General features: G+C 38.9%; 1 pseudogene; it reads right to left on the bottom strand.

Moving 5' to 3' along the window:
- Window positions 1–2,457: 2,457 nt before the first annotated feature.
- LOC120303876 lies at window positions 2,458–9,939 on the bottom strand (annotated as a pseudogene).
- Between the last annotated feature and the right edge of the window lie 7,552 nt (window positions 9,940–17,491).

Genomic DNA, 17,491 nt, shown 5'->3' with positions numbered 1-17,491 from the left:
ACAGGTATGGTATTGGTGCGATTATACAAGCCAGATCTCTTTATCCTGCACTGTCATATGCACCTGCCTTCTCACAAGTCCTCTGCTGATGGAACTGCTTTTGAACATAGGCTTAACACATTTCTTGAATTGGAGATTGACTCAGAGGCCTGGGGTTTGAAACAAGCATTTAGTCAAGTAGCCAAGAATTGCCAGTCAACTTCCGTTCCTCTGGAGTAACCTGATAGGATGAGCAATGAAGCATGTCAGTTTTTTTCTTCAATAAAACTGCCAGCGTTTGTTGTATTTTCAAAGAAATGGTAAGATTGTCCTCTGAAGACCTTTTGAGTGCATTTTTGGCTTCCTTAAGTCTTTCTTTTTCCTTGGTCACAAATGAAGTAGGTCAGTAGAAAACTATTTTAGTCTTCATGATCTGTTCATTCCTTCACATCAACAATTGTGCTTTGAAGAGTCAACTTGCACTCTTTTCCACAACTGATATCCATGCCCAGATAGATAGCTCATACGACTAGGTAAGAGATGTCTCAGAGATCATTATACTGGGATGAAGTGTCTAATTGGGATCATCAATGTCATGGTGGCTTTCTTGGCATGGACATTGCCTGATAAAGTTAAGTTATGCCAATCTGTGAATGGAAAACCCTTCCCCCTTCCATTATATACTTAACAATAGACTTATATTTCCTTTTCTTTTCAGTGAGGTTGGCACATAATCAATTGTGTACATTCAGAACCTCATTTATTTGGGCATCTGAAATCTACCTTTGTAAGTTTCTGTGCTATGTAGGGCTATTATAGAGAAATCACAGTTGGCCTTATCCCTCATTTACTTACCTCAAGATGAGATGTGCAAATGGTGTATTTTTGTTTTAATTATCACTTTTTTCCTCATGAAGCATATTGTACTTTTGATTCTCAATATCTATTTTTCTATTGAAATGAAAGAAAGCCACATCCTCTGTGAGGATTCTATCAGCATCTTTTCTTTGTTGATGTATTTGTTTATTAGATTTATAAGGCCACCCAACTCAAACAATGTAACGCTAGGAGGAATACAATAAAAAAAAAGAATAAGCAACAAACATGACTCCTTCATGACATGGGGCCAGGCTACTTTATGGACCGCCTCTCCCTGATTACATCAGATCACCTCATCAGATGTGCTAGAGGATGCATGCTGTGGGGACCATCAGATAGGGACATGTATTTAGTGGTTTCTATGAAATGTAACTTCTCTGCTGTGTTATCCGGCTTATGGAACATTCTTCATCCCTAAAATTAGATGAGCTCTATCCTGTTTAATTCCTGAAGGCCCTCAAGAGTTGATTATGTCATCGGACCTGGGGCTCTCAGGGAATGGGAGACATGTGTAGATGGTTCTATTGCTGAGATGGCTAGTTTTACTCTCCCTTCACCTAGGATTTGCATTTCTGTTTTTATATTTACTGTTCATATGATTTGTATATATATTTATACCTGTGGTTTTTAATCTGTGGTTTTACCTCTTTGTTGTGCATCATTGAGATTTCCCTTCCATGTGTGGTGGGTAGCTTTATAAATTCAATAAAAAATAAATAAAATAAGGGACAAGATGGCAAAGAAAGTGTGTTGACAATATAATAAAATTGCGTAAATATTGTAAGCTGAAGTAAAATTGCTAATAACAAATCACTATTTTGTTGAAATACCCAGGCAGAAAATGTTTCCACCAGTAGAGAAGTAATTTGGATGGTCTGACTCATCATGTTTTATAGCAGAGCATAACATTCTGAGGTGTTGGCATTTTCCAAAATTTTGAATCTGATCCCCATACCCTGAAATTTAAATTATGATATTAAAATGAAAATGTGTTGGAAAGATACATAAATACATGACTATAAATCATATTAGCATTTTATTGTAATTCAATATAAAGAAGACAAAATCTTATTTAATAAATAAGATTAATTGTGGATATCCTAACCACTATATTTCTGAATGTAGTTTTCAATTTATGGATCAAAGAAAAAGACGCCTTCATCCAGAAAAAATAGTGCACATTTTTTCCTTGTTATTGTGTGTTTGTGAAGTTTCTTACATTAAGAGCCCTGATGGCATAGTGTTAGAAGACAGTATTACATACAAAGTCTGCCTACAGCCTGGAGTTTGATCTTGATGAGGCTCCAGGTTCGCTCAGCTTTCCAACCTTCCGAGGTTGGTAAATGAGGACCCAGATTGTTGGGGGCAATATGCAAGTAATGCTTACATGATAAACCATGCCGAGAGTGCTGAAATTGCTATGGAGCTGTATACAAGTCTAAATGTTATTCCTTTCAAAAATGGAAGAAGACATCTATTCCTGAATAAAATTCTTTGACCAATCATCTGTTATGTTTTCTTCAGCCAAATTAGGAATTAGGGCAGCATTTACACTGCACTTGAAACCACACTAGTCTTTTTCCTAACTAGCTGCTCTCTGGTATTCAGCTCTGGTCTCAGCATGATAATATAGCACTTGGGCATAAAAATGCAACCTAATAAGCCACCACTTGAGGCCAAGATAGAGAAGACCTCCACAGCCACCATGGATTTCCCCTTAGTGCTTAAGTAGGTGGGCAAAAGTAGGAGACCCAAACACTGCAAAAGACCAGCATGCTGAAGGTGATGAGTTTGGCTTCATTGAAACTGTCGGGCAACTTCCGGGCAAAGAAGGCCACTATGAAGCTGATGAGGGCCAAAAGCCACATGTAGCCCAGCACAACATAAAACATGATCTCTGAGCCTTTGTTGCATTGCGCTAAGATCTCATTCAATTGGGACTGCATGTCCAACTCTGGGAAAGGAGGAGAAATGATCAACCACACAGCACAGATGCTTGTTTGAATAAGTGAGCAAAAAACAATGACTGAGACAAACAGCCTTTTCCCTACCCAACACCTTATGCGGTTCCCTGGCTTTGTGGCTATGAAGGCCACAACCACAGTGATGGTTTTGGCTAACACACAAGATACCGTGATGGAGAAGACAACTCCAAAAACTGCTTGCCGGAGGAGACATGTGACTATCCCTGGGCATCCGAGGAAGAAGAAAGAGCAGAGAAAACACAGCAGGAGTGAGAAAAGCAAAGTGCAGGTGATATCCCAATTGTTGGCTTTGACAATGGGAGTGTTTTGGTAGCGGATAAATGTCCCCATCACTACAATTGTGATTACAGCAAAACAAATAGCAAAGCTAGTCAGGATTTCTCCCAGTAATTCTTCATAGGATAAGTAGGCGATAATTTTGGGAATACATTGGTGGTGCTTCTTATTTGGATATTGTTCTTCTGGGCACCTCTCACATTGCTTGGAATCTAAAAACCATAAATAAGATCTTTAAAAATTCTACACATTGAATTGATATTAGGTTTTAACAATTATTCTTTGCTGAAACAGTTTTTGGAATCTTCACACATAAAAGTATGGTTGTATTCTGAGCAAATCTAGACAGCATACTAAAAAGCAGAGACATAACCCTGTCAGCAAAAGTGCGTATAGTCCAGGCCATAGTTTTCCCAGTTGCAATGTATGGCTGTGAAATTTGGAGCATAAGAAAGGCTGAGCACCAAAGAATTGAGGCCTTTGAACTATGGTGCTGGAGAAGACTCTTGCGAGTCCCTTGGACTGCAAGGCATTCAAACCAATCAGTCCTAGAAGAGATCAACCCCGACTGCTCTTTAGAAGGCCAAATCCTGAAGTTGAAACTCAAATACTTTAGCCACCTAATGAGAAGGAAGGACTCACTGGAGAAGTGCCTAATGCTGGGAAAGATTGAGGCCAATAGAAGAAGGGGACGACAGAGAATGAGATGGCTGGATGGAGTCACTGAAGCAGTAGGTGTGAACTTAAATGGACTCCAGAAAATGGTAGAGGACAGGAAGACCTGGAGGAACATTGTCCATGGGGTCGCGATGGGTCGGACACGACTTCACAATTAACAACAACAACAATTCTGAGCAAGTTTCCATATTACCACTTGAATCTGATAAGTAGAATTGGCTTCATATAAAAAAAATAAACCTGTTTCAAAAATTTTGCCTTAGGAAAATCTTTTTAAAAGTTTATTTAATATGCCATGTTTCTTGAAGAAGAGATTACACCCCTAAATAAAGAAAAGCTTCTATTTAAAAAAAGAAGAAAAAAACAAGGCAGGTGAGAGATCCCAATCAATCTATTCTTGTGTTTAAAATTATATTAAAAAACCCAAACTTGATTAGAGAATAATGTATTTTTAAAGAGATACAGTATTACCGTAGATCTCTTTTTCTTACCAACCATGATGGAAATGCTTCCCTCTGAACATTGGACACAGTCATAGCAGCAAACCTGTTTCCCCTCCTTAATTAATTTCCGGTACCCAGGATAACAACTGCCTACACAGGTGGCAGAAGGTGGTGTCTAATGGGAATGGAAAGAAGAAATAATTAAGAAGAATTATAATCTGGTTTTTACTCAATCTGTCAGCAGTCATTCTCTGTAAATAAATGCGAAAGCAGTCATTTTCTTGTAAGTTCTTTAATGCAAAATTTTGAATTCCGAGAACTTATTGCTAGATTCAGTCAGAATAGAGGTAAACATCTGAAGAGTGTTCTAAGTGCTATTGAAAATTTGGATAAAAATCCCTTCACAATTCTTACATCATACATAAAACAATTTGAAATGTCCTGAAGAGGGTCATGGAAGAATCTCTCACAATCTCTCTCGATTACGGGGTGCCTCAGGGCTCAGTCCTGTCCCCCCTCCTTTTTAACATCTACATGAAACCGCTGGGTGAGATCATTCGGCGACACGGGGTGAGGTATCATCAGTATGCTGATGATATCCAATTGTATATCTCCACCCCGTGTCCTTTCAGTGAAGCAGTCAACGTGATGTGCCGGTGCCTGGAAGATGTGAGTGTCTGGATGGGGGTGAACAGGCTTAGACTCAACCCTGACAAGACCGAGTGGCTCTGGGTCTTGCCCCCCAAGGGTCATCCTGATGGTCCATCATTGGTCCTGGGGGGAGGGGTAAACTTACCTCCCTCAGTGCAGGCACGCAACTTGGGTGTCCTCCTGGACTCACAGCTAAATTTGGAACAACATCTCTCTGCTGTGGCCAGGTTCGCCTGGTGCACCGGTTGCGGCCTGATTTGGACCGGGAGGCTCTACTCACAGTTACTCATGCCCTTGTCACCTCAAGACTGGATTATTATAATGCGCTCTATATGTGGCTACCCTTGAAGAGCGTTCGGAGGCTGCAGTTGGTTCACAATGCAGCCATGAGAGCGATTGTCGGTGCACCAAGGTACACTGACGTGTCAACTATCCTCCTCGAGCTGCACTGGCTTTCTGTGGGCCTCCGAACGCAATTCAAGGTGTTGGTTATCACCTTTAAAGCCCTTCATGGCTTAGGACCAGGTTACTTACATACTGCCGCATATTTCCCAGAGACCGGTGAGGTCTCACAGATTGGGCCTCCTTTAAGTCCCGTCGGCCAGACAATGTCAGCTGGTGGACCCTCGGTGAAGGGCCTTTTCTGTGGTGGCTCCGACGTGGTGGAATCAACTTCCCTCCGAGATTCGAACTACTCCCACGTTGCCGGCCTTCAAGAAAGCCATTAAAACTCTCCTATTCCGGCAGGCCTGGGGTTGGTGTCCCTGGGGGGGCTGGGACACGACTGGGACATGCTGTATGAATGCACTGATTTTATTGTTATATTTATTGTTTTAATTTTGTATGCCGCCCTGAGTCCCTAGGGATTGGGCGGCACATAAATTTTATTAATAAATAAATAAATAAATAATAAACTTAATGAGCTGTCTTAATTTGACAAATAATAAGAAATAAACGTATATGAGAAATGATGAATTTCTAAGAATTTTGGTTGGGAATGAAATCCATATTTAGTCTTCCTCACTTCCTTGAGCTGATGGCAAATATATTCCTGCCTAGCATTTGCTGTCCTTTTTCAATTATCTCTGTGTTGAACTGCCATTGGAGAATGGTGTCCTGATTCTCCATGTATAATAAATTTAGTCACAAATGAAGGCCAATATTTGTGTCCCAGGATAATATTGCAGGATCCAATCTGGGTCGGTCTCTGGGACCCGAGGTTGTATTCCAAGCTTTTGGACTTGTGTTGGAGCCCATCTTCTAGGAACTTCTCTCTAACACAGTATGTGCTGTTCTGTGTGTTGCATTTATAGTGCCTGTGGTAAGTGGCTTTTTAGATGTTGATGGCTGGCTTTTAAGTCATTAGCGTGTGCTGCCCAGCCCTCACCTTTTAAGCACTAGGCTAAATGTAAATCATCATTCCTAATGACTGACCAGGGGACCAGGCTTCAATCATTTCCCTGGCTGTTTTTGTGCCTGTTTGTCCAAAAATCTTAAAAGTTGAAAATTGAATGTGTATCCTTGTCTATTGCAGTATGAGGCTATCAATGAGTTTGGGGCTCCTAATCTAATGAATGTCAGGAATTCATGCAGGAGAAACAGTCCTGCATGAACTGGAACACCATATATTTCATAACTACATATCTAAGTTCTGTTGCCGCTATGTGGGTGAGATTTTTGTCATCATCAAGAGAAATGCACTTAAAGATTTTTGTGCCATTCTGAACTCCATCTTCCCCAACATACAGTTCACAATGGAGGAAGAAACAGATAGGCAATTACCATTTGTAAACACAGAAGATGGAAGCCTAGAAACCACAGCTAAATATCTATGGAGATTCTCAGTCATCCAGGTCATTGTTATCGCAAATACTTTTTTATGAGACAATAGGAATTTGTTGTTTTTCTTTGAAGAACTTTTGCTTCTCATCCAAGAAAAAGCAATGGTTGCTTGCATAGCTTTATGGGTGGGATTTCTAACTTTTTATTGGAGAATTGTTATGTATGTATGAGACTTGGTTTCACTCTTGACCATGCTGACACTTTGGAACTAATAAACATGTTCTTTGAGGAAGTTTCAAGCCTTGAAGTTCTGCTTTATTTGTCTCTGTCTGTTAGAACCATGACAGAATCATTACAGAAACAGTCCTGGGTGAATTAGAACACCATTCATTTCAGAACTACACACCTAAATTCTGGTGCCGCTATGTGGATGAGATATTTGTCATCGTCAAGAGAAATACACTTACAGATTTTCATACCATACTGAACTCCATCCTCCCTAATATACAGTTCACAATGAAGGAAAAACAGCTAGGCAATTACAATTTTTAGATGTACTTGTAAACACACAAGATGGAAACCTAGAAAACACAGTTAAATGTCTATGGAGATTCTCAGTTATCCAGGTCATGGTTATCCCAAAGATGCTTTTTTACAAGGCAACTGGACTTTGCTATTTTTCTTTGAAGATGTTTCATTTCTCACCCAAGAAGCTTCTTCAGCTCTTGGATGAGAAGTGAAATGTCTTCAAAGAAAAACAAGAAAGTCCAGTTGCTGCATGAAAAAGCAACTTTGGGATACCTAGAAACCACAGTTTATCACAAGGCCACTAACGTTCCATAATTCTGAATTTCAACAGCAACCATCCACTGTCACACAAAAAGAGTTGCATCATAACACTATAAGGCAAGGTGAAAAGCCACTGGAGTACCCAGCAAGACAAACAGCTGGAGAGCAGATACCTACATGAACAATTCAAGCAGAATGGGTGCCCACAATCATTTGTCATAAGATGTCTATGCAACATGGTGGGGAGAGAAAGGAAGAAAGAAGGTATAAGACCAACCACATGGCACATCCTGACATATATCCAAAGCATTTCACAAGCAGTAGAATGCAGCTTCTGAGATGTGCAAGGGGGCATTCCCATCGCAGAGGCTAACATACAAGAACAAATTATGCCAATCAAGGAAGCAAATGCAGGTCTGGTGAGCACAAGTCTTGGGATGATGGTCAGCTTTAGTATATGTCCAATTAATTTCTCCTATTCTGTGATGAGCAATACAATGGGATAGCACATTAGTTTCATCTTGTCTGTATTTCAAAATGCATAAGCATCAGTGCCTGCTGAAAAGCTATTCACTTCTCTTCTCTAAAGTAGTAAATTTACTATACTTTTTCAAAGCACATCACTTGAAAAAACCACTATATCAAAATGACCAGCAGCTGTCCCCAGATTTTTGAACTGGCTATGGGAAGCAAAAACTGTGAGTGGCAAGAGAAACATGCCCTGCAAAACGCCAGGGAGATGGGATGTGTAGGTTAGGCTGAAGTGGTAAATAGATGTGCTGACCGTTTTCATGCTTTGGTTGTGAAAACAGTCAGATAAATCCATTAGTGGGAAAGTCCTCTGGACCCAGATGGTCCATAACCCCAGCCAGCAAAGCTCTCTTTCCCCACAATCTGAATTTATAATGTAGAATTGAGAATTGTTTTATTTTTCCAGAATACAAAATTGTTCTAACATCATTAGGTAGATTTCAAATGACCTTGGAACCACTCTGAGTTTACTTGTTTAAAATTCCAGAAATTGAGAAAATATCAGCATTTTAGTTGGTTTTTTAAAATTCACCTGCTTAAATTTGGGGTTCCATACAATAGCAATTGTATTAATGGTGAGGTCTTCCTTCTGAGAACTCTGAGGTTCAATATGTCCAACTTGGACCTTCTGAAAGGATCGTTTGGGGAAAGTAATGAAGTTGATGATATCGTATGCTTCTGCCAGGTTTCCATTCTCATTGAAAGCTATTTCTTCCCCAGCACTATTGTTGAAAAGGAGGTTTTTCAGAAATAAACGAAGCTAAAAGATAAGAGAGATAAGTGAGAAATTAATGCTAATAGTAGGCAATAGGATTTACAGTTCCATGCTGTGATTTACCAAAGGGTACTGAGCTTGATTTTTAATGAACTTCCAAAGATTTGAGTTAATATTTTTTTATGTTGAAAGGCATAATTCTACTTTGCAGGAATATGTTCATATTTTTTAAGTTTAAGTAATTAATACAGATTTTGTCAGAAAGATTGCTGTTGCAAATTTTACATTTCATGAGAGATAAAATTATTGCTAAGAAATATAAGAGAAAAACAGAATATTAGAATAACAGAATTGGAAAGGATCTTGGAGGTCTTCTTCTCCGATCCCTTGCTCAAGCAGGAGACCCTAGATCAATGATGGCGAATCTTTTAGAGACCAAGTGGCCAAACCGCAACCCCAAGCCCACTTATTTATTGCAAAGTGCCAGGGGCGCATCAGCATTGTGGTGCCCTTGGGGGGGGCAGGGAGATGCCTCTGAGTGTCGCTTCTGGGATGCAAAAACCAGGGGCGCAAAAATGGGTCACCGTGGTGCAAGGTGCAAAAATGGCTTCTGCTGCACCATGGGGTAGAGATACAAGGCGCTGCACCATGCAAGAATGGGGCAGGGCTAATGAATATCATGCAGGCACTAGCCTCACCCATTTGTAACAGATGCATGCTCGTGGCCCCATGCGTGCACACATGCATGTAAAATACTTCCCCCTCCCTTTTCTTCCAGTCCACCAATTGACAATGGTTGGTGACCTCTGTTCTACCACTTCTACTTCAGCTTGCTAGTCGGCTTCTTCTCCTCCTTTGTGCTGGGCAGGGCTTCTGCTCTGGGCAGTGGTGGCGGTCTGATCAACCTGCTGGTGGTAGTGGCAGCGTGCTTGCCAACCAAGAGGGTTCTGAGTGCCAACTCTGGCACATGTGCCATAGGTTCGTCAGCACTGCCCTAGATCATTTCAGACAAATGCCTGTCCTATACCAGAGCTCCCAAACCTTTCCGGGTTGGCAGCCAAGAGGGAAAGGGAGGAGCAGGGAAATGTGCAATGCGCGTAGGCATGGGCAAACAAGTGCGTGCATGACAGTGGCACTAGGACCCACACACCTGCGGCTTTGCTGGTGCATGCCGCCTGCATGCCTGTGCAAGAAGGCTGCTAGCGCCTGCAAATGTGCTGCTAGTGACCATGTACATGCACAAATGGGTGGCTAACTCTTGTATGCATGCACTAAAGGCCACTAGCACCTGCGTGACACCGGCAGCATCATAGCGCTCCCACACTCACCAACCATTCCTGCAGTTTGGTGACTCACAGACCACAGGCCAGTACCGGGCCACGGACCACAAGTTGGAGACCCCTGCCCTATACTATTTCAGATAAATAGTTGTCCAATATCTTTTTAAAAACCTCCAATGTTGGAGCATCCACAACCTCTGGAAGCAAATCATTTCACTGATTAATTGTTCTAAATGTCAGGAAATTACTCTTTAGTTTTAGGTTACTTTTCTCCTTGATTAGTTTATATCCATTACTTCTTATTCTGCCTTCAGATGCTTTGGAGAATAGGTTTGTGGCAGCCCTTTATATATAATGGACGTCACCACATTTTTGGGAATTCTGTCCCAGAAAACATGATTAAGAAGTTCCATTGTGGGGGCTTCCAGTGGTTTCAGCGACGACGATGGCGGCTTTTTATAAAGCCGCCCGTTCCTGGTCCATGTAAAAGCCGCGGGACTTTGACAATCAGCTGTCCCATGGCTTGAATCTCCTCCCTGGGCAAAAGGGAGGAGGAGAGCTCTCACGTAGAGGTAAGAGCTCCCCTGGATCCGTATAATTTTGGGGATCAGAGGGTAGAGCTCCCTCGGAGCCTGAGTAATCTCCGCGTTCCAGGGAGCCTTCGTCCCGAAGTTCTGGGATGAAGGAAGCTGCTGCTTCCACATCTGCTTCTTTTAGCCGCTTGTGAGTACTTAAAAGCAGATGGAGCAGACCAGGAGAAATTGCGCTTGAGTTTGATGGTTAAGTTTTGAAGAAAGTGAAAGTGAAAGGCAAACTGGCGATTGTCTTTCTTGCTTGATTTGCATTATAAAGCTAAAATCTGGATACAGATTAATGTTTTAAATATAGAAGCAAGAATTTGTCTTTTTATTCTTTTTCCTTTCTTTTTTCTCTGTAATTTTTTTTAAAGGATATTCAAAAGAACTGTGATTTTTTTTTCAAACAAGAATCTTTTTTCTTGGAACTTAAGAAAATGGCTTCAAAACGCTTGCCTCCTCCTCCTAAAGCCACTATCTCTTCCCCAATGACCCAGCCTGTTTCTCAGAAACCAAAATCACCCCCACCCTCTCCTCCTCCTGCAATTTCTCTTAAAGATTTACAAGAAGCTTTAAAAAAGCATGCTTTGGATATTAAGGAGGAAGTAAAAGATCTTATAATTACAGAGAGGGCTGTCACAGAAGAACTATTGGAGAAAAAAAATAAGCAAGTAAGGAAGGACATACTTTTTGCTTTCCAGGGCCTTGCTCTGCATATAGAGAGAATTGACGACAGAATCGAGGTGATTACTGAAAATGCAACAAGAATGGAATCTAGGATGGAGGAGGTAGAGAATAAGATAGAAATTACACAGGATGAACAAATTATTTCACAATATAGAGAGATGGAATATGCATTGCGAATCAGGGAGTTGAGAGAAAATCTTCAGGAGGATTTAAAGATGCTTATTGTGAAAGATATTGCTCGTAATCTGGGTTGGAGGCCTGAAATAATTGGGAATGAGATAGAAAAATTTTTTAGAGTCAACTCATGGGTTGCTAGACAGAGAAACTTACCAAGAGACGTGGTCATTTATTTCTCCAGAAGATTTACTCGTAATGAAATTATACAGGCTTTTTATAAACAAAAGTTTCAAATTGCAGATCAAGATGTGATAATTTTAAAAGAAATACCTCCCAAAATTTTAAGAGGCAGAAAAGATTTTGCTTTTCTGTCTGATGAGTTAAAGCATCGTCAAATTCAGTTTAGATGGGAAATTCCAAGAGGAATAATAGTGAATTATGAGGGGATACATCACAGATTAACTACAGTCTCGAAGGCAAGAGATTTTTATCACTCTATCTTAAAGGCAAGATCGTCCTCACCCCCACAAACAAGGATAATGGAAGAGCCTGTTATGGCAGGAGCCTCATCAATGATGGTCATGGAACAAGCTGTACAGAATCTTGAGATAAAAGAGCAAAGGATGACACGAGCTGCCCATAAACATAAAGAAAAAGAGCAGCAGCAGAAGAGTGATGATAAAGTTGAAGGCATGGTTATTACAGAGCCTATGGGAGGGGCAAGACCAAAAAGATCTTTGACAGTGGATCTGCAGGCCATGCTCCAGAGGCTTCAGGCCGGTGGAGATGGCCAGGTTCCTGACCTGGAATGTTAATGGCTTAAATGTGCCACAGAAACAAAGAAAGTTTTTTCACTGTTTGAAACAACATAACAATGATTTGATATGTTTGCAAGAGACTCATATAACTTTAAAGGACTCCAAACTTTTGATGAATCCTCGTTTGGGTTCACATTTTATTGCTCCAGCTCCAGGGAAAAAAGGGGGAGTGGTAATTTATGTGAAGAAAAATTTTTCATCTAAATTAATTGAGACTGATTCTGAAGGAAGATATCTTTTTGTGGAATTATCATTACAAGGTAAAAAAGTTCTTATTGTTGGATTATATGCTCCTAATCAGCAACAGAAACAATTTTATAAGTTTTTGCATGGGAAGATATCTCAGTTGGATTATAAATCTGTAATTTTGATGGGCGATTGGAATGGGGTTTTAGATTCAACTATAGACAAAAGGAGCTCCTCTAAAACTTTTACCCAAACTAGGTTACCTAAAACTTTTTTTGATTTGAAAGAAGAATTGGAGCTCATTGACATTTGGCGAGAAAGGAATATAAGTGATAGAGATTTCACTTTCTATTCGGATAGACATCAGTCATTTTCAAGAATTGACTTTTTTTTTATTACTAGTGACTTCCTCTCTAGAGTGAGGAAGGTGAAAATTTTCCCCAGAACTTTGTAAGATCACAGTCCGGTGTGGATGGAACTACATCTGGAAGATGGGAATAGAAGACCCTGGAGATTGAATGAGAATTTGTTTACTCGGGAAGAGTTTGTACAAAAATGTAAAGAGCATTTAAAGGACTTTTTTGCTATAAATATGAATAAGGGAACATCGATGTCCATGGTTTGGGATGGCAGTAAGGCATATATGAGGGGAATTTTGATTCAATTGAATAAAATTTTTAGGGAAAAAGGGTTACAAAAACGTAGAGAAATAGAAGAAGAGATTAAATTAAAAGAACAAGAGTTTGTTCTTAATCCAACTGATAATAATTTAAAGGTATCTATAAAGATGCTTAAGGAACAATTTAATATGCTGATGGCAGATCAGGTGGCTACCAATCTGTCGTATATGAGACATAATACTTTCTGTAATGTGAATAAGCCTGGGAGGTGGTTGGCTTACCAGTTATGAAAGAAACAGAAAGCTAGAATTATAGAGAAAGTAAAATATAAAGGTACTGAGGTTTTTCAGCAAAATTTGATCAAAAAGAGTTTTTTAGATTTTTATACAAAATTATATTCAAGTGATAACATAAAGGGTGTGGATATAAATAAATATCTACAATCAGTGCATTTTCCTAAACTTTCAGAGGAACAACAAAATGGGATGAATAGATTAATTACTGTGGAGGAAATTGGTTTAGCTATTAAGCAGTTAAAGGTTGGAAAGTCTCCGGGAACAGATGGACTGACCTCGAGGTATTATAAGACTTTATCTGAAGAAATGATGGAGCCATTAAAGGAACTTTTTAATAGTATTTTGTTGGGTACACAAGTTCCTCCTTCTGGGAAAAGAGCTTTTATATCACTGATTCCAGAGGAAGATCAGGATCTTACAGAGCCTAAGAATTATAGGCCAATTTCATTATTAAATGTTGATTATAAGATTTTTACAAAAATTTTGGCAAACAGATTAATGCAGGTTATGAAGGACTTGATTCATAGTGACCAAGCAGGATTTATAACAGGGCGATACATGAAATATAATGTTAGACAAATTATAAATTTAATTGAGTATTTGGATAAGAATAATCAGATTCCTGTGGCTTTTATTTTTTTGGACGCTGAAAAAGCCTTTGATCAATTAGAATGGCAATTTTTATTCTCATTGGTAGAGAAAATGAATTTGGGGGATAATTTCTTACATGCACTTAAAGCTATATATCAGCAACAATCTGCACAAATTGTTGTAAATGGGGGACTGACTGAGAATTTTAATATTGAAAAAGGGACAAGACAAGGATGCCCATTATCCCCATTGTTATTTGTTTTAACGTTGGAAATTTTATTGATTCAGATTCGAGAATGAAAGGTAGTCAAGGGCGTAAAGATAAGGAAGAATGAGTACAAATTGCGGGCTTTTGCGGATGATTTGGTTTTAATTTTGGAACAACCGAATCAAGCGATTGATTGTTTATTAGAACTTATAACACAGTATGGGAATGTTTCTGGTTTTAAAGTCAACAATTATAAGACTAAGATATTATTTAAGAATATGTCAGTTAAGGATAGGGAAAGTTTGGTCAAAGCTACAGGTTTCCAGATGGTAAAAAAGGTTAAATATTTGGGAGTATATTTAACTGCTTCAAATGGAAAACTGTATAAGAATAATTATGAACCATTATGGGTAAAAGTACAAAAGGACTTAAAAGACTGGAAAAATTGCAATTGTCATTGTTGGGGAGAATTTCAGCTGTAAAAATGAATGTTCTACCAAAGTTCCTTTTTTTTGTTTCAGGTGATACCTATTTTTTAAAAAAGAGGCAAATTTGGATGAATGGCAAAAGGGCATCAACAATTTTATATGGGCCGGAAAGAAACCAAGGGTTAAGTTTAAGATTTTACAGGATGCTCGAGAAAGAGGAGGGCTTAGGGCACCTAACTTGAAATTATATTATGATGCAGCCGCCTTAACTTGGTTAAGTGATTGGCTTAATTTAACAAATAAGGATATTCTTTCTTTGGAAGGTTGGGACTTAATATATGGTTGGCATGCATACCTGATTTTCAATAAGAAAGTTGATCGGACTTTTAAATCACATATTTTGAGGAATGCCCTACTTCGTGTTTGGAAAAAGTATTATTACAAATTAAATTATAAAATACCTATCTGGGGGATTCCCAGACATGCAATTGAGGGAACTTCTAAGGGGACAAATTTTGATAAAATCTCGTATAAAGAATTGTTAATTTGGTCTGGTTCGAATTGGCATTTGAATTCCCTAGATGTATTAAGGCAGGAAAATATCCTACAGTCATGGTTTCAATATTTACAAATAGTGAATAGATGGACTGTAGATAAGAAAGAGGGAATAACATTAGAAGACAAACAATTGGTTATCCAGATTAAAAATCAGAGTCAGGCTCATATAAAAAGAATTTATAATGTTTTACTAGAGTTAGACTCGGAAACAGAATTGGTTAAAAACTGTATGATTAAATGGGCTCAAAATATATAGGAACCGATTTCATTGGATTTATGGAAGATAATTTGGACTAGAAATGTTAAATTTACACAAGCTCAAAATTTGAGAGAAAATTTTTATAAAATGTTTTATAGATGGCATTTAGATCCTAAAAAATTATCTTGTATGTATCCTAATATACAGCCCAAATGTTGGAGATGTGGCAATAAAGATGCGACATATTTCCATGTTTGGTGGAATTGTAAAAAGGTAAAGGCTTTTTGGATTATGATTTGGTGGAACATTCAAAAGATTTTTAGAAGGAAGATAAAGCTCACTCCTCACCTATTTTTATTGGGTATTTTTGTGGACTTAAATGATAAAGAAACTATTTTGATGTTGAATTTATTAACTACGGCAAGGTTATTAATAGGTTTATATTGGAAGAAAGATTCTTTGCCTACTTTAGAAGAATGGGTATTTAAAGTATCTAGTTTTGCAGAAATGGCAAAAATTTCTGCTTATTTAAAGGATCATACACAAGAAAGATACATTACTGTATGGAGAAGATGGATAGATTATATTCAGAAAAAGTATGGAACTAAAAAGTTTCATTTATTTTATGAATGAATATTATAGTAAATATTATAGAGAATTGTCTTATAGGTTATTGGAGTTAAAGGTTAAGTATGATATTTTCTTTTTTTTTCTTTTTTCTTATTATTATAAATTTTCTTATTATTAAACCTGTATTCTGCTCTGGGAAGTGAAGGGAGGGGGGTTGGGGATGGGAGGGAGGAAATGTGTGGGGGGGTAAGTGTAATATAGATAATGGTTGCTTATAGGGGTGTGGCCTGGGCACTCCCCTTATGCTGCGTTCATGGGTTTGATATGGATGAGAGGTGAGAAAGTGTAGAGAGGAAGTAGGGCAGTGAGAGGAGAGGGGGAGGGGAAGAGAGTAGGATGGGAGGTGAGAAAGCGGAGGGAAGTAGGGAATGTTTTAAGAGAGGGTGGACGCGGCCTGAAGGGAGTGGGCAGGTCGTACCAATGGTTATGAATTTATTTTATTTCAAAATTGTATTGTACTCTTTTTTATAATGTTTACATGGAAAAAATAAAAAACTTTTAATAATAATAAAAGAAGAAGTTCCATTGTGGGACTGAAAATATCTACACCAAGCATATCTTAGAGAAAGACAAATATTGTCATCCTATCCTACCCCTGACTCCAACTTTATTCTATTATTATTATTATTATCGATCATCGCACAGTCAGCCAGATGTTCAGACTGGATTTGGCATTTTGTCTACCTATCGAGTCCTTACCCAGGACCTGGGATAGGCAGATGTGGATGTTTGATGGTGCAGATGTGGATGTTTGATGGTGCAGATGTGGATGTTATTATTATTATTATTATTATTATTATTATTATTATTATTATCGATCATCGCACAGTCAGCCAGATGTTCAGACTGGATTTGGCATTTTGTCTACCTATCGAGTACTTACCCAGGACCTGGGATAGGCAGATGTGGATGTTTGATGGTATTACAGGTATCGTCGCAGGATGGAAGCAGTTCCTAATAAGGCCGCCTTTTGCAATTGACTAATAGCGAATTTGTCAATGCCAATGGTATTCAAGTGGTGCTCCAGTTGTTTTGGGATTGCACCCAAGGAGCCTATTACTATTGGTACTACCCTTGCTTGCTTTTGCCACAGTTTTCTATTTCTATTTGTAGGTCTTTGTATTTTGTTATCTTCTCCAGTTCTTTTTCTTCTATTCTGCTATCTCCAGGCACTGCCACGTCCACTATCCAGACTTTTTTGTCTTTCTTATCGACAATTGTTAAGTCTGGGGTGTTATGTTGCAGGTGCTTGTCTGTTTGAATTCTGAAGTCCCAGAGCAGTTTAATTTTATCATTTTCTATGACTTTCTCTATTTTATGATCCCACCAGTTTTTGCTTACAGGCAAATGATATTTTTTGCAGATCTTCCAATGCACCATTGTTGCTACTTTGTCATGCCGCTGCTTGTAATCAGTCTGTGCAATCTTCTTGCAACAGCTTACCAAGTGGTCCACTGTTTCTTCAGCTTCTTTGCATAGGCGGCACTTACTGTCTGTTGCTGTCTTCTCAATTTTGACTTTGTATGCATTTGTCCTTAAGGCTTGGTCTTGTGCAGCCAGAATTAGTCCCTCGGTCTCTTTCTTCAATTT

Source organism: Crotalus tigris, unplaced genomic scaffold (assembly GCF_016545835.1).
Source record: "Crotalus tigris isolate CLP2741 ecotype Arizona unplaced genomic scaffold, ASM1654583v1 scf7180000024507.143522434:302558, whole genome shotgun sequence".
NCBI classification, from domain to species: domain Eukaryota; kingdom Metazoa; phylum Chordata; class Lepidosauria; order Squamata; family Viperidae; genus Crotalus; species Crotalus tigris.
This window is presented reverse-complemented; position numbering and strand designations above follow the sequence as displayed.